The 18821-nt window shown below is 43.4% G+C and overlaps 1 pseudogene across 1 annotated transcript in view; it reads right to left on the reverse strand.

Moving 5' to 3' along the window:
• Nucleotides 1–18588, reverse strand: part of LOC307176919 (calcium-responsive transactivator-like) — an 85408-nt pseudogene extending 66820 nt beyond the window's left edge. Inside the window, exons 1-2 of the transcript XR_013831793.1 lie at nt 17696–18588; nt 15347–15485 (exon numbers count right to left, since the gene is read on the reverse strand). The product of XR_013831793.1 is annotated as a calcium-responsive transactivator-like (transcript). The remainder of the gene's footprint in view (nt 1–15346; nt 15486–17695) is intronic.
• Between the last annotated feature and the right edge of the window lie 233 nt (nt 18589–18821).

Consider the following 18821-nt stretch of genomic DNA (forward strand, 5'->3'; position numbering starts at 1 on the left):
GAAAATTTTGTGAAGAATGCATATTGAAGCTTGATTTTATGATTTAAATAGGGAAAGATGACAAGGAAGGCTTCTCTGGGTGACAGAGGGGACAGTGCATATGAGAGCATGGGGTTAAGGAAGTACAGGGCAGGCTTCAAGAAGCCGGTTTTGAAGTTCATAAGGATGGAGAGGGATGTTGTTGGCAAGAACAGTGGACAAGTAGGCTGGGGCCAGGCCCTGAGGCTCTTCACTGCTGTGTTTAGGGCTTTGCGTGTGGGCAGTGAGGTGTGGGGGAGGAAGTCTGTTGCTCCTGAACTTTATCCAGTGTTGCAGCCCAAAGTGGAAAAGCATCTGCTCCTTCCACATAATTGGAGAAAGGGGGAGCTGGGAGCTAGAGGCTCTGAGCAAGAAGCTCTCTCAAGCCTCCCTTCCTCCGCTCGAGGTCACAGTGACAGGGGCCCGTGGCTGAAGCTCCAGTGGTCTGGGTGAGCCAGCATGGCCTTATGCTCAGCTGGTATGAAGCCCCTGCTCCGCGATGATGTCTCCTCCCATAACACAGTCACCTTCATTCTTCATTCTCCTTCATTCAAGGAGCCCCAGTGACACCGGCCTCCTTGACCACTCCTTTAGGGTCTTTTGCTTCATGAATGAACTGTTTTCAGCCCCCTGAACTAAAAATTTCTGGAAGGCACGAGTCACTTCTTATGCTTCTTTTGTTTACCCCTATTCGATGACAGATGCAGTAGGCTTGCAAGGAAAAGGCCTCATTAAGTATATACCAGCCCACTTTATTCCCCACAAAATGGCTGAATAAAGAGTATTAATACAGCAAACTACTTAATCCTTTAAAGATTCCTAAGAAGAAAGCTCTCAGTAGTCAAATAACTTGGATGTTTTCTTTAAATTAGCAAATTGATTACATGAGTATTTTTACATTTCTGTTCAAGGTACAAAAGTCTCCAGAGTGCCAGCGGCTGCTTACACCCACTCCTTGGCCAATATTTTACCAGGCCCTGAGTCATAGCTCTGAAATCAATTCTGCCCTTTACCGCAAACATTACAGGGCCAAGAAAAATGATCCTTGCTGTTTAATCAGCGGGGGTGCTGGAAAATCAGGAGACGTTGATACTGTACCGTGAGATAAGGGTCTGAATGAAGTATGCCAACCAGAGACGTGGAGGATGTGATCACATTCACTCTCAAGCCTGGCTCTGAAATGAACTCAAAGGAAAGGGTGTTCTGATGCACTCTCTGTAATTCACAGAATCACAAAATTTTTGCATGTTCAATTTCTCAGTCTTTTAAATCGTTCTTCCTCAAATAAAAAGAACATTCTAAAGGTGAAACGTGTGATAATAAGAAACTGAAATGTCAATCTATTACCAGTTTTTTTCTTTTTGGTGTGCTATCCTCCTTACTTTAAAAAATAAAGTCCAACTTCAAGAAAACAATGAGAGACCAGAGAGAAAACATTCACCATGCAATCAGAAAAGGCAAAGAACTGAGGAGATCCCAGTAGGAAGGCGTCGTTGTTCTTGCTGTATCATAGTTGCCAAAGACTGTAAGACTAAGGCACCAGAAAGAAGGGAATTCAAGAGCTGTGGGGTGGAAATGGGTCCTTTTTTCATCTTTTCCTGGAGATCCTGACAGTGGTGCCTTTAGTGGAGGCCCTAACCGAGGGCTTGGTCACCAGTTTCCAAGCTCAGTACATCGGAGCCAGGATGGAAGGGCCACAAGCCTGATGGTTTAAATAAGGACCTTCTTCTGGCCTCTTTATTTGGGGGTAGTTTGGGGGCTGGTAGAGTCAGAGCCTCTGTGCCCATGGTCAGACTATGACTCCTTCCCGTTCATGGGATTTCCTGCTGTTTTCATTGTGAATTACTGACACCAGAGCCTCCTTTACCAACCACCGCTTTCTGGATTGTTCCCATTGCCCAGTCTCTTGCCTTGACTAACTAAGGGCCATGCAGCCAATGTTCATTTAGCATGCTATGGGACACACGTACTAGGACCTAGGGGGAAGCAAAGACGAATAAGGCTTTTTTTTGCCCCTCAGTAGATTTGGGGTTGGGGGAGGTGAAGGGTGATCACAGAGAATTCAGTACAAGTACTAAGCCTCTTAGACTACGTATGCTCTCTCTCTCTCTTTTTTTTTTAGTATTTATTTATTTTCTTTATTTTTCTGCCTGCGTTGGGTCTTTGTTGTAGTGCGTGGGCTTGTCTCTAGTTGCGGCGTGCGGGTTTTCTGTCTCTAGTTGTGGCGCATGGGCTTAGCTGCCCCGTGGCATGTGGGATCTTAGTTCCCTGACCAGGGATCGAACCCATGTCCCCCGCATTGGAACGTGGATTCTTTACCACTGGACCACCAGGGAAGTCCCTATGTATGCTCTCTTACTGGCGCAATGGGGATACTCTCTTTGAGAATCTTGGCTGTGGAGCACATGAAGAGAGAGGCACAGTTAGGGTGACCTTGTTCATTTCCCCTACTGGACTATAAGAGCCTAGTCTTGCTTATCTTTATTGGTCTAGCTCTGTGGGCAGTGACTTCAAATAGTGGTCTCTCAGCAATTATTAGCAGTTGCTAATAATAACCATTTAATGAAAATTCACTATGTGCCCAGAACTTTTCATGCATTATTTTCAGCAAATCATTATGACAACTCCTCTGAGGTAGACAGTATTATTTTCACTTTTCAGATGAGTCTCTGAGAGACCAGGCACCAAACAGAGTACCTGAATAGTATGTCCTTTCATCACAGACAAACCAAGGGTATGCTTTGGATAATTAAAAAAAGCATTGTTTTCTACGTTCTTTCATCTATTTATTTATTTAGCAAACTCTCACTGAGCACCTACTATGTGCTAGGAGGCCCCAAGACAGGAGACAGAGACAGAAAAATGTGTTTTAAGACACAGTTCCTTGTTTTGAGAAATTCCTTTTCATGCAAAGGAGATAGACACATGAACCAACAATTTTATTTCAAAGCCCTTAACAGGATTATTGAGAAGGACTATCTGCCTAATTAAGAAGTTATGAAACCACAGTTTGCTAAAACATTTGTGATGCTAATTATGAGACTATTTACAAAAGTACCTGAAAATGGTTTCAGATGTAAGGAGATAAGTCTCTATTTTAACAACAAATTTTTTGTGTGATGTCGTTCTCTAAGATGATACAGTAGTACCACTGTTGATGTTTAGTTCCTCACAGTGTTTTTGGCTTATAAAAGGTACTTAATGGAGACCCAATTGTTCTATCGCAACACTTACTATTTAAATTTTCTTTTTGTTGTTCTTCCAAATACTTTCTCTCAGCACATTTACTCTTTCAGATATTTTACGGTAAGCATTTTAGAGACGGCTTCCTTTTTAATTTGGATCTTGGCACCTTAAAAATAGGGCTTGATCAAGGAAAGAACTGCAGTTCCTTCCCCAATCTTGAACTGCCAAGGACTGCCCTCTTAATAATACTTCACATTTATCTTAGCACTTAAGAGTTTTCAAAGTGCTTTCCTATACATTATCTTAATTTAACCCTCTTAATTACTTGATGGGATAGGCTGGAAAGTATTCTTACTGCCATTTTTATTAGTGCTACAAAAACAATACATGTAGAGGACAGAAAACCCCCCAACAATACAGACAGTTACAAAATTAAAAAGAAAATGACTGCTTCTTTATCTCTTTTCAGACCACTCCTCAGATGTAACCATTTTCAACTGTTTCTCTTTTCACTTCTTCTCACATTTCTCTCCATAACTCCAAATTATAGTACCTGGTCATTTCTTGGTTTATCGGCCTTAGGTAGAATCTAAGAATCTAAATTGATTCCTTTCGTGAAAGTGAGAAATTTAGCTTATTCATATTACCTTCCTCTTTCATTCAAATTTTTGCTAATTATATATTTATTTTTAGTTCTTTCATTACGTATCTTTATAATAGTAAATAACATAGTGCTTAAATCTGGATTTCTTCATATCTCAACTTTAGAAAAAATACATATTAGCTCCATTTATGGCAGATGAAGAATTTTTACTCTATACTTCCCTTCACCTCATCTCTCTCCCTTTTATTCCTAACTTCTATCAGCACTACCATTACTTTTATACTGTTAAGGTTTTAAATTTTAACCTTGTGTCCTATGATTCAGTCTTACATGCTTTGTTTACAGCTTGATTAAAAAAATTAAAACATGATACTTATGTTAATATGATTATGAAAATACTATACACTACAGGTCTAATTAGTGATTAGTTCCACAAGAGAGAAAATGTAGACTTGTAACTAAACCTATGGAATTCAAAGGAGAATGTTTCAAGCGTCAGAATCAAATGAGACTTAGGTAATATTGATTGTCCAAAATTAGACTACAATGCTGCAATTTGCATCACATTTGGATCTATGGCTTTTTAATTCAGCTTTTGTTTTTCCTGGAATTTTAAATTACTTAACTTTTCCCCTATGCTGTTGGTTCACTTTACAGCCATGCCTCAGTTGCAATTGGTGTTGGCTTCTAATAGCTCATAGCTGCCCACTTTTCCAGAGAATTGCCCTGGGCCTAATGGAAACTGCCTTTTCAGGGAAGTTACCCCTTCTCACACAAGCCTGCAGCTGGCTTACTGCCTGAATGACTGACACAGGGGCAATAGACCAGCTTGCTTCAAGATGGGACCCATTCTCTGGTGCAGTTTGTGATCCCTATTTGCCTGTGGAGTCACTGTACAGCTCATATTCAGCAGAGCCATGTTCTTGCTTAGCTTTTCTCTTGCCCTTTATTATTTCCCTCATTCCCCTTCTCCAAAGAGCATGTCCTCAATAAATCACTTGTAAAAGAATCCTCAACTTAGGCTTTGCTAGCAGTATCAGCTAAATGTTTTTCCTCCCCAAATTTTATATTTTGAAGTCCTAATCCCCATTGTATGGTATTAGGAAGTGGGGCCTTTGGGAGGTAATTAAGTTCAGATGAGGTCATGAGGTTGGAGCCCTCATAATGGGATTAGTGTCCTTTTAAGAAGAGGAAAAGAGACCAGAGCCCTTCCTCTCTCTCCATGCAAACACACCAAGAAAAGGCCACAGGAGCACACAGCAAGAAGTCTTCTGTCTGCAAGCCAGGAAGAGGGCTCTCACCAGACACCAAATCTACCGGCACCTCAATCTTAAACTTCCCAGACTCCAGAACTCTGAGGAATAAATGTCTGTTGCTAAAGTCACCCAGTCTGATATTTTGTGATAGCAGCCCGAGCTGATGAAGACAGCTAGGAAACCCAACCTAAAACAATTGTTGATAGAAGATCATAAGTCTTCACCAAATCACTACGGATTATACAGTTTTTTTACCTTACTATTTTTTTCTTTTTTACAGAACCGTCTTTCTTCTTGAATATATTTTTCTTAGAATCCTCTGACTTCCTGATAAAGTTTGGATCAGTTGCTCTCTAAGTATACTATGCATCTAAAATATTGAAATTTCTTTGATTACCTCACTTCTGGGTTAGATCCCCTAATATTTGTATCATATATCTTTCTCTTTCTTGGTTTCTCTTTTGTGTTAAAAACGTGCAATAAAATTTAAAGCAATTGTCACAAAAGTTGGACAGGGGGTTAATTTTGTGAGTCACAACAAGTCTGAAAATCTGTTTTCACTAACTTTATGATTGACAATTTGGCCGAACATATAATTCTGGTTTCAAAATAATTTCCCTTCATCCTTTTAAAGGCAATTTTGCATTGTATTCTAGTTTCTAAGGTGGCTGATGAAAAAGCCAATGTCGGTCTGATTCTTTGGGGGTTGGGGGGAATGCGGGCGGTGGGTAGGAAATCTATTATTTGTCCCTGAAGTTTTTAGCATATTTTTTTCCTTTGGGTTTTCTGAAATTTCATCTATTTGGACACTCAATAAGCTTTTACAATCTGACAACTCCAGTCTTTCTGCAGCTCTAGGAAATTTCCCTGAATTATTTTTTTAATTGTTAAAGCTCCTTTGTTTTTTCTACTCTCTTTCTGGAATTCCTCTTAGATGCACAATGGCTTTATTTGTGGATTTATCGTGGACTTATTGTCTGTATTTCTCTTAGTCCCCCTCTCCCCCATTTTTAAAATTATGCTCTACTGTCTGGGAGGTTTCTACAATTTTACCTTCATCTTGGTTCCTCATTTTGGGGCTGTTTTTTTTTTTTTTTTTTTCAGTTATGAGGAATCCTTGGCTTTCCATCTATATTTATGAATAAAGTACTAGATTATTATTGTGAAGATCTGGTATGACTTTCCTCTGGGTGTGTGGGGTTCATGGAGAGGGACAAAATTAGTCTGTTTCTTTTCTTTTTTTTTTTTTTTAATAAACGTATGTATTTATTTTTGGCAGCATTGGGTCTTCATTGCTGTGTGCGGGCTTTCTCTAGTTGCAGCGACCAGGGGCTATTTAGTCTGTTTCAACAGTGCATGTTTAGTGAATCACGCTTATTGTCATCCGCAGCTCACTTTTGCTCTCATACCTGCTAACTCTGGGCTTAGAGCCTCTCCTGGTCTTATAGGCAGAAACAACTTCAACTGCTGTCTCTGCTGCAGTCTCCTGCATGGGTCCTGGGCTGTGACTTCCTCTCTCAACATGAATCATTTCAAAGGCTTCAGTTCTCAGTACTGTTATGGATGTGTCCCCTCTCATACATCTTTATGGTTGATCTAAGGAATGGCTGGGAGGAGAGTGAGGTCAGCTCATGTGTGTCGCCTGCCCTGCCGAACCAGAGCTTGGTCACTGCCATTTTCTAGTTCCCGAAACTTGGGCACACCGGAATTATATGCTTTGTCAAATGACTAGTAAGCTGTGGAGGTGAAAACTGGAATCCCGGTTTTCTGTCGCCTAGTCTAATGTTCTTTCCATTTCTCTGTACCTCTTCACCACGCCTTGTCCTCTCAGTCCTTATCAGTGGAATTCAAGACAGCTAGGCAGGAATGTTTACAAGCAGATTTTTGAGCACGTGTCTCATTAAAGCCAGATGTGAGGACAGATAATGCATTTGTATTTGCTTTGAATATTTTTCCTGAGTCAATGTCACTGTCACTCTCATCTTGGGCTTACACGGAAACATCAGAGATAAAAAGAGTTGGAAAGTTTTTAGTTTTAAAACCAGTGTAAGTCACTTGCAATAAAAGCTTTAAAATAAATTAGTTGACTAGGGGGGAAAAGCACTTTCAAAAATGCTCACTATGACCTGTGAACATCACATTTATTAGGGCCTACTCCGGTTCCAGTTTCTGAAAGCTGGTGGTGTGTGGGCTGAAGAAGAGACATATCAATTACTTTTGTCTACTGTGTAGCCAAAACAAGCACCTCCCTTAACCTCAATCAGACCCACCTGTATTTTCCCTCGTTGCCAGTTTTTGTACCCATTAATCATTGAAAAACAGAAGCTGGAACACGGAATTATGGCCGTTATTACACACACAGGGCCTGTTAAACCAAGCGGATTAAAATTTCTCACCTTCATTTTCAGAAAACCATAGTTAATATTAACTGAGAGGAATAGGTATAAAGTAGGGATTCCCTTTTAATTAGGAAATCTGAGAGCAGAGAGTAACAATTCGCTCATTCAGTGAACAAACTTCTATCAAGTACCTCCTACTATATGCAGGCATTGTTAGAAATTTGGAATAAAAACAGATAAAATGGTGAGCATCTAGTGGAGGAGGGAGGCACGAACTAAATAACAAAAATACATGGTAAAATTATGAACTGGGAAACACCATGAAGGTAAAGTCCACACACAGTACCATTGATAACCAGGGGAAGGCAGGCAGGGAAGGCTTTTCTACAGGAGGAACTTTTTTTTTTTTAATTGGAGTACAGTTGCTTTACAATGTTGTGTTAGTTTCTGCTGTACAGCAAAGTGAATCAGCCACGTATACATATATCCCCTGTTCCTTGGATTTTGAAGGAGGAACGTGTGAGGTGAGTTATATTTGTGAGGGAGCAGGGTCAAAAAGGAAGAGAATTTTAGGCAGAGGGAATAGAAGGTGGAAGGGCCCCAGAACACGAGAGGGCATGGTACAGACTGAAAAGAGCCAGAGCAGCTGTAGACACAGGCAAAATCCAGAGCCCAAGGGCCTGCAGGCTTGGGCACCATGGGAAGGCACTGAAGGAGGGGAGGGAGTCTGACTGCATTTGTATCCAGAAAAACCATCCTGCATGTACCATGAGGCACAAGCTGGAGACAGGCAACAGAGGGTCTAGGAGGTCAGCTAGAAGACCACATTGGTAGCCCAAGTGAAAAATGGTGCTGACTTGGACAAAGGTTTTGTAGTGGAGTTAAAGAAAAATGGGTGGATTCAAGAGATATTGAGAGAGTAGACCTTCTGGGGTTGGTGGTGGATTAAACATGGAGAGTGAGAGAGAAGGCATCTGGACGTCAAGGACAACTGGTCTCTCACAGGTGGGTGCATGCCGGAGGAAACACCATACTCTAGACAGTAGGCTCAGGAGATTAAGAAGATTAAAGTGATTAAAGATTCAAGCCTGGGTGGGTAGGAGGCTGGTGTCCTATTATCAAGAAGAGAGAAACCAACAAAAACACATGAGTTAGAGTGGCTGAGAGGACTGCCAAGGAGAAGTATCTACCAGGCGTTGAAAATACATGACTTGAAGTTCAGGATTGGAGATGTGGATTTGGAAGTCACCTCCAAAGAGTTAAAGCTGGGAAGGGGAAAGGGGAAAGTTGATGAGATCACCAAGGACTTCAGAGTAAGGATTTCAGAAGATAGACCCAAAGTGAGAAGCTTAGGAAATGTATTACTTGAAGTTCCATAAAGAAGAAGGGTTGTCAATGACAGGGGCAGAGAAGAAGCCATCAGAGAGGCAGGAAATGAGTGGGAGGAGTGTGACATCAGGGAAAGCAGGTGATGGGCTTTGTAGGAGGGGGATCAGAATTGCAGGAGGAACAGGGTTAATAGTGTTAAACTGCTTACGCTTCAAGCTGTAAGTTAATATTGAGAGATCTGGGGAAAAGCGCATTAGGCTTGAGGCAGAGAAACAGAAAAGGCAGCACCAAAAAAAACTGTAGGGAAGGACAGGCTGGCTCAGGAAATGCCTGTTGAACAAAAGAAGGTTGAATGGGACTTCTCTGGTGGTGCAGTGGTTAGGAATCTGCCTGCCAATGCAGGGGACACGGGTTCGAGCCCTGGTCCGGGAAGATCCCACATGCTGTGGAGCAAATAAGCCCATGCGCCACAGCTACTGAGCCTGCGCTCTAGAGCCCGCAAGCCACAACTGCTGAGCCTGAGTGCCACAACTACTGAAGCCCATGCGCCTAGAGCCTGTGCTCCACAACGAGAAGCCACCGTAATGAGAAGCCCGTGCACCGCAACAAAGAGTATCCCCTGTTTGCCACAACTAGAGAAAGCCCGCATGCAGCAACGAAGACCCAACACAGCCAATAAATAAATAAATAAAAATTTTTAAAAAATCAAAGAAGGCTGAAAAGTAAGCTGACCTCCCCGTTCCAGGGAAAGCTCTTGGTGGTACCTCTAGAGTTTTAATTTACAGTTGTGCAAATTCCATTGTTTTCCATTGTGTTCTGAAGAACATAAAATAATGCAGCTGGAATGATTATTCACCCCTAGGTCTTTTCTGGTCATTGTTTGATATTAAATGTAAAGTTACTTTAAAAGTTATATTTAATCAACTTGCTCAGTGACCTCAGAAGTTGCAGCTTCCATTTTATGGCTGCACAAATGACTGATGGGGGACCCAGTCTTGATCTAATTGACATAATGATGTCTGCTGCTTCCTCCCACACAGGATCCTTGGGTAGCGCAGGAAACAGTCAGGGGGCCTAAGGTACCCGTAAAAGGAGGGCACATCTGACAGCTTGCACTCTTTGGGGTAGATTACAGAGCAAGGAAGGGAACTTTCAGATGTTACTAGATTTCTCCCAGCTTAACAGAGATTTCTTATTGGAAATGCATCCAAAGGACACGGGTGGGTAGCTGGCTGCTTGTCAGTAGGCAATTTGGTGGCTGCACAAGCTGCAGAACCTATACAGCCACACAATAAGGCATATTTACATTTCTCTATATCGTCTAGAAATGGAAATATGCAATGGAAATGAATGGTTCTGCTGCAACATCCTCCTGCCACTCCTGATCAAAAGCAAATCATTACAGCTGTGAGTCTCCAAGGAACGGGCAAAGACATGGGATTTGGGAAGACTGCGGTTTAAATCTCTGCTCTGTACCTACTGGTATGACCCTGGGCAGGTTACTTCACATTTCTGTGTCTCAGACTCATCATCTAAAAGCAAGAAGTAATATGGTGCTGACTCCCAAGTCTACACTTCGGCCCAGATCTCTCTCCTAAGCTCCCCACCCTTATGTTCAACTGCCTCTTGGACACTGTGTAGGTGTTTCATGGGCAACTCAAATTCATTTGTCCAAAACCAAACTCATCTCTACCCCCATCCCCGATAAAACAAAACACTGCTCTTCCTGCAGGTTTCCTCGGTTTCCAACCAGTTCCACAGGCTGGAAACTTGGGCGGCATCCCTGACTTCATCTTCTGCCTTACTCCATTTCCAGTTCGTCACCATGTCCTATCAGTGTTATCCTCTAACTATTTCTCCAACCCTACTTTCGCCGTAATAGTGACTTTTTTTCCTGTCTGGACCCCTCATCTCCTGCCACTTGCCCTCCTGTATCTTATACCGCAACCACACTGAGCTGCTTTTAGTCCTTGAGACGTGCCATGGACTTACTTTCCACCTAGCCTTTGAAATGGTGGTTCTCTTTGCTTGTAATGCCCTGGTCATATCGCATCCTTTTCTGTCTTCTGCTTAAATGCCATTTCTTTTGGGAGCCTCCCCTCATTCCCACCCTCTGGACCAGGCTAGGTACCCCTGCTCAGCAGTTCCATAATACCTGTTACCGCCCCTTACTACAGTACTTATCAAAGTGTATTTTGGAGACTCATCTGTTTATTTTCTTCCTAAACCCTTAGCTCCTTAAAACAGGAATTGTATCCATCCTTTTTACTAATATATCCTCAGCCCTCAATACATACGTGTGGAAAGAAGGAAGGAACGAAGATAGGAAAGAAATTAGCAAGAGAAGAACTGATTAAAAATGATATAAGAAAGCTTGCTTGGTAAAAGGCATCTATCACTATTGCTATTCCAGGGAAAAGAAGTTTCAGAAGGCAATTCTTGTATATTAAGGCACCTCACCTGCTTGGAAGGGGATCTGGGGGTAAAGCATTCCCTGAATTCAGAATGGAGACGTCCTTACTCACCCTATGAAGCTGAGGATATATGGGAAGTAAGGTTTCCCCCTCCCCATACCTCCATTGGTGTGTGAGGGGGCTACCTACAGCCATTGACAATGTACTTTCAGGAAGTTGCTTAATTTCTTTGAGCTTTGGTTTGCTTATATATAACATGAGGGGACTGGACGAGATCACCTCGAGGGTCTATTCCAACCCCAACGTGGTTTAATTTTAACTTGTAACCCATTCCTTTCTTCCTTAAGGCTTTTGGATCCCATTTATTTATTTTTCCTTCTTTCCCCCTTCTCACCTAGGTTTATTAGTGGTAAAAAATAAAGGTTGAAAGATTTGGGGGAAAGTAGACAAGAGTATATATGTTACCCGTTCTACACTTTGGTCTTTGTTCAACCGTCTTCTGTTTGCATAGGCTTTATCTGATCTTCCAGGTAGTCTAGGATGTTTTCAGAGTGGCTCAGATTCAGACCAAATTTTTACCTTGGAGACATTAGTTTCAGCCACACCATCTACTGGCATTTCCATCGATTTTTTTTTTTTTTTTTTTTTTGCCAGAAAGGTTGGCTCTGGTCAGCAATTTAGGCCAAATGTCCTTTCACAGATGAATAGTCAGAGACATACAGGTCTATCCTGGGTATCTTTCAAACCACACTTCAAAGACTTTAATGAATAGTGAGACTTCCCTTGGAATGAGGCTGCCTGATGGCTCAGTCTTCCCAAGGTGCCATGTTAGTTCATGTCTACGAACTCCTCTCTCAGTTCTCGATGTGGCTCGTTCCTTCTCACTGTTCATGTCTCAGCTCAAATATCATCTCCTCGTAGAAAATTCCCTTGACTACCTTGGTTACATCAGTCCTCCCACTCCGCAGTTACTTTACCACATTGCTGTTTCATTATCACCACAGCATTTATCACGGCCTGAAATTATAGTGCTTATTTATTTGCTTATTCCATGTTTTCTCATTCACTAAAATGTAGGTTTTATGGAAGATGGGACTCTATCCATCTTGTTCAGTGCTGTATACCCAGCAGTGAAGACAGTGCATTCACAAGATAGATGCTTGAATAAATACCATGGTGAATGGATGAACCTTTGGGATGTGGTGGGGTTTACTCAGTCCATTCACCTAGCAGCCAATCAATGTCAGCACCTCCATGGAATTACTGTGGAAAATGAGTGGATTAACAATTTTAAGGTTTTTAACATCAGACTAGGTGGTCTCTTATGGACTTTTCTATCTGATATTCTTTGCTTTCTAGTCACATTATATATCTTTTAGCTAGGTAATGCTATCTATATGCAAATTATATCCATATATCTATCATATATTTATATATTTATATATCCTATATACATATAGATATCAATACCTATTTGTCTACCCTAAAATTTCTAATATTTTAAATAATGACTTAGAGCAGTGGTTTACTTTTTTAAGCTGAGAAATCCTTTCTTCAAGTGAAAATCTTATAGGGAAGCCTAATATATATGAGATACAATGAAGTCCACTGGAAGAAGAAAGACTGGGGGAGAGGGGCTTCCCTGGTGGCGCAGTGGTTGAGAGTCCGCCTGCCGATGCAGGGGACACGGGTTTGTGCCCTGGTCCAGGAAGATCCCACATGCCGCGGAGCGGCTGGGCCCGTGAGCCATGGCCGCTGAGTCTGTGCATCCGGAGCCTGTGCTCCGCTATGGGAGAGGCCACAGCAGTGAGAGGCCCGCGTACCACAAAGAAATAAAAATTAAAATTAAAAAAAAAAAAAAAGAACGGTGGGGAGGAAGAAGAGAGTTTATGGCTCTGCCTGCTTCCCAGAATAACACCTTCTTCCTCATGATAGCCCCTGGGATATTTTGACTATTTATGGATTATAATAATACTAAGCAATATTTTCTGAATACTTACTACATACTAAGTACTTTACATGTATCATCTCATCTAATTCTTATAACAATCCTATGAAATAGATATATTATTATTGTCTGTATTAGGCAAATAAGAGAACAAGGTTTAAAGAACTAAAAATAAGAACCTTGTCCAAGACCTTCACGGTAGTCATTTTCCAAGACAGCTGCCAATGCTCCTACCTCCCGGTGCTAGTACCCTTGTGAAGTCCCCTCTTACACTGAATCAGGGCTGACCAGTGTGACCAGTAGAAAGTGGCACAGGTGATGATGGTATGTAATTTCCAAGGCAAGATCATAAAGGCACTGTGCCCTCTGCCTTGCTCCCTTGGATCACTCACTCTGGGGTGAGCCAGTTGCCATGTCATCAGAACACTCAAGCGGCCTGTGGAGCCCATATGGAATAAAACTGATCTCCCTGCCAATAGCCTGCAGCATCTTGCCACATGAGTGAGCTACCTCAGAAGCAGATTTCCCAACCCCAGAGAAGTCTTCAGCGGACTGCAACCCCATGGGAGACCTTGTGCCAGAATCACTTAGCCAAACTGCTCCCAAATTTCTGAACTACAGAAACTGTGGAAGATGAAAAATGATTATTACTGTTGTAAGCCAGACAGTTTGGGGATGATTTGTTACACAGCCGTAGGTAACTGGTGTAGTCTTGTAGACAGTTCAATGGCAGAACCAGGATTTTATCCCAGGTCTGACTCCAGAGACTATGCTCTTAACCATGAATCCTCTATTTTCTTACACACTCATTTTTAACACAAATGAAAAACAAAATAAAAGCTATGCAAGTATCTTACAAACTCCATGTCACAGAGGAAAAAACTGAGGCTCACAGAGATTTAAAAATTAATTGGCAATCCAAGATTTGACATCAGGCGGTCTAATTTCAAGACCTGCGCTCTTCATTATCATGCTAAGCTAACATCATAATCACAAGAATCTTTCAGTAAAATTAATCTGAAGTCAGAATGCTAGATGGAATGGAAAGGAAAGAGCATGGAAGTGTGGTCCTTGACTGGGAGGCTACTGTGCTTATTGAACAGAATAGTTATTTGAGGGAAATCAAGACCTCTGTCATGGAGAGTAACTTCTAAACTATTTCTCAAAGTATCTTTGATTACTATTATTGGCGATTGAAGATTTGAATGGGCAGGTCATTGGTCTTTAACAATAAATTATTTCTCATATTGCAATAGTTTCTACTCATTGGTCAACATTCCAGAAAGAAATGAACCATGGTCATTGTCCAACATGACCTCCCAAATGGTGGGGGTTGGGCCAGCTGAAGATGGTTCTCAGCATTCACTATAATGTTTAGGCTCTGTTTTCCTGTAGCACTTCAATATTTACTTTTATATCATAACATGTACCACTGTTTTTAAAAGAGGAAGGAGAATGGACCAAGATTTTCTCCCTTGAGGTAAGCTAACAGATCAGTGATAATTGAAATGACAAACCCTGGCGCAGGAAGAGAGAAGTGATTGTGCTCTATCCTTGGTAGACGTTTGAGTCATTCATGCAGTATAGTGTATGGAGATTTCTAGTGAGTCATGCATTGCTAACTATGGAAGAAAAATGTATTTTCTAAAGCTGTCTCTTATTACTCATGTCTTTCAGTGAGCATCAGCAGATGCTGGTACCCTATTGACTGGTGATCTAATAGGAAGTTTCTCAGAGACAGACAGATCTGACACAATCTCCCTCTAACTCTGATAAATTTGGCACAAGTCCTTTTATTTGGCTTGCAAGATGTTTGCATTAACATTGTGACTTATTTTTGGCTTGGTGTTAAAAGGATTGTTTAGTAACAAAAATGGAGCATTTGGATTGGGTGGCAGCCGGGAGGAATGCTTTTATTTTATAATGAAACAACCTAACAAATGTTTTTTACAGTGATTCATTACTCATGTGGGAAAAATTTCTTTTTATATATATTCTCTATTTGATACATGAAGCTGTTCTACCTTCAATATTTAGGCAGAATTTCTAGCAAGCAATTTGGGAACAATATCTGCAAATTATAAAGATAGGTTCCTCTGCAAAATAAGCAGTATTGAAACTATAGGATTGAATGTTAGGAACCACTTGGGTTCTATTTCTAACTGGGTCAGAGTTGGTGTATAACCTTGAGCTATTCACTTAATCTTTTTTAAACTTAGGTTTTCTGTCTAAAATAGACAGAAATTGCTTACCTATTTAGCCAAGGCAGAAACAATTTCCTGATAGGAAGATGACTCAGCCGCGTAGGGAGGTGATGTAGCCTCTTGTCCTGGAAGTCTTCAGGGAGACGGAGGCAGCCAGACGCCTGGGACCACACAAGTGAAGCCTGACCTTTAGGGACAGTAAAGAGATGCAGTCATTGAGGGCATGCTATTTGCCAGTCACTGAGCTAGATCCTGGGAGATAATGGTGAACCAGACGTACCCAAAGTTTCTGCCCTTATGAAGTTTACTGTTGAGGATGCTGTGTGCATGTATGAGATGATTCAGAGAGAGGTTCTATTATTTTATTATTTGGGTCTGAGAGTTTTTTATTTTTTATTTTTATGGGATCATGTAGGATCACTCTCAAGAAATACAATTGTGGGAGACTTATGGGAGAGGAGTCTGATGTTGTATGGGGTATTGTTAAAACAGGCCTTGTTAAAACAGGGCTTGACCGCCCCAGCTCAGATGGAAGCAACGGAATCACATGGGCATTGCTTGTTGCCTGAGATGAGAGTGTGGAGTTTTAACATATCTTGCATGGATTTTGGGGTCAAAGTTAGTGGCTCCTCCTCTCCACTGCCCCCAGAAGGGCTTTTTACCAATCTGCTGATGTCCCACTTGGATGATGGGGCTGAAGCAATTGAACAATGGATTCTGACTACACAAGCTGCTCCTGTTCTTCTGTGGTCAAGGGCACAACCAGTAGTGGTGTATAAGCAGTGTAGTGGCATCACTGGTCTTGCACCAAGATTTTGTTTATAGATCACCTCTTACAAAGCAGTGGTTCTTCCTACTATAGGAAATTTGAAATGCTCCTTCTCTTGCCATTGTGCGTGTTGCTCATGCAGGGAAAAAGCTGCCACAGGTGCTGAGATTAGGGAGGTGGAGAGACAGCTGCAGCATCACACAGTGGGTCCTTTGAGCAAATGTCAACTGTCTGGGGTATCCCAAGTCTTTCAGTGTTATTGGCTAATTTGTTCCATTATAATTTTTAATTTTTAATTGCAACATTCACTTTATTATGGTCTGGAACTGAACCCGCAATATCTCAGAGGTCTGTCTGCCTATACCTAAAAGAATTGAAAGCGGGGTCTCGAAGAGGTATTTTTAAACCCATGTTTACAGAAGCACTATTCACAATAGCTAAAAGGTGGAAGCAACCCAAGTGTCCATTGACAGATAAATGGACAAGCAAAATGTGGTGTAAACATACAATGGAATATCACTCAGCCCTAAATAGGAAGGCAATTCTGACACCTGCTACAACATGGATGAACCTTGAGGACATTATGCTGAGTGAAATAAGCCAGTCACAAAAAGACAACTATTGTATCATTCCACTTAGATGAGGTACCCAGAGTAGCCAAAATCAGAGACACAAAGTGGCTGCCAAAGGCCGGGGTGGGGGATAGGGAGTTAGGAGATAGGGGACAGAGTTTCAGTTCGGAATGTTGAGAGGTTCTGGAGATGGTGGTGATGGTGGTGGCAGCCCGACAACTTGAATGTACTTAATGCCACTGAACTGTGCACTTAAAATGGTTAAAATGGTAACTTTTGTTGTGTTTTTACAATTTAAGAAACGGTCACCCCAAAAGTCACATCGTCAAGTCACCCGTTCCGTATGTACCGTTTGTCTTTTCCTCTCTGGGGCCTGGCAGCCCTTACATTTTCCCCACTGCCTGACATCCAAACAAGAGAGCCTGGACCACGTCACCCTTTGGGGCTTATCGTTTCCTCTCCTCTCCGAGCTTCCAGGGGTCGGTGGGAAGTCTCTTCACCCGACAGGCTCGGGGCCAGCTGGCACCCGCTAGAGAACAGAATGTGCCTGCTTCTTCCCAAATCCGTGTTTGGTGATGTCACCTTGGCAGTTTTAAGTCATTGGGAGTGGGAGTGTTCACACCAGGGAAATGGGCGAGCACCACAGACCAGGGCTTTCTGTCCGGGGAGCTGCTTCCAGCGCGTCGCCGCCTCACCCTCGGTCTGACAGGTCCCTCTGCCAGAGGTGCGCCTTATTTGCCAGCAGGAAGGAATGCCCAGGCCATGCCCAACACACCCCACGTGTGCCGCCCGCCTGGCTCAGGAGGGAGATGGGGTGCCCAGGTCCCCGCCGCTCGCCCTCCCGCCTTTGGAACAAAAGACAGTCTTGACTGAGGAGGCTCCGAGAGCAGCTCACAGGCCCCAAGAGGGTCAGCTGGGCCACATGGTGGGTCCACCCCGAGAGACCCTTCTCCTCCTTCATTAACACACAGGCAAGTGGGGACACAGGGCCTGGCCTCCACTGCCATAAAGCCCGTACACATCAGGCCCTGCAGCACGCGGCCCGGCCGGCCTTACCGCCGTTGTGGTAGTGCTGCGTGGACTCCTCAAACGACCAGTAGTAGCTCTGCTGGGCGTAGGATGCCAGCTGGTCGGTGTAATCGCCGTGTGGTCCGGGGGGGTCTGTCCGGCTCATGGGCTCCGAGGTGGCCTGGCGGTGGCCGTACAGCTCGCCACAGTTGTTCTCCCCCCGGCACAGGTACTCTGGGAGGAGGCTTGCCGGGAGGACCGGTAGCGCCCTGTGGGCCGCTGCCCCACCGCGCTGCTCCCCTGCCCGCTCCGGCCATCATGGCCATGGACTGGCCTGCGTAGTGTGGGCTCCCGCCCCGCACCCAGCTGTAGCGGGCCGAAGCCGCCTGGGTTGGACTGCATGTTGATGTTGGCCCAAGACACGTCGTTGCTAATGGCGCCTTGGCCTTGCAAGCGGTACGCTCTGCGAGGCCGGTCCCGAGTGGCTGTAGCCGGGCCCCGAGCCCTGGCTGCTGCCTGACGCGCAGGGCAGCGCGCTGTGCGCCGTCTGCCGCGTGAACACGTGGTTCGGACCGATGTCGGTCTGCGCCTGCGTGAGGGAGGACGGCGGCAGGCAGGCGGCTGTGGCATCAATGAGGCTGCCCCGGAAGTGCGGGCCCTGGTCTGAGCAGCTCCGGAACAGCCCTCCGCCGGCAGGGCTCGGGGTGGGCGGCCGTACAGCAGGGACTGCATATTCTGGTTGGAGTTCGAGATTGTGGCCCGGTAGACCAGGTTCCGGTGCAGGGCCTGCTGGTACTGGGTGCACTCACCGTCTTGCCCTTGCTCTGGTAGTCCAGGATGAACTGGATCAGGTGGTGGTTCTCATCTAGCATCTTCTGCGTGGTTTGCTGCATGACTTCTCCTTTGCCTCTCTGCCGGGCGAATGCGAAGGCCACCGACATGGTGGCGGGTGCCCCATTATACTTTTTAAATTAAAACGATGCGAAAGCCTTTCTTACTTTGAGGGATGTCTCAGCACCCTTGTAATATCTCTCATGATTTTTTTTAATGAAATATAGTAGACTTACAATGTTGTATTAATTTCTGCTGAACAGCATAGTAAGTAATTCAGTTATACATATATATACATTCTTTTTTATGTTCTTTTCCATTATGGTTTATCTCAGGATATTGA

Source organism: Stenella coeruleoalba, assembly GCF_951394435.1.
Source record: "Stenella coeruleoalba genome assembly, chromosome: 18".
Classification (NCBI taxonomy): domain Eukaryota; kingdom Metazoa; phylum Chordata; class Mammalia; order Artiodactyla; family Delphinidae; genus Stenella; species Stenella coeruleoalba.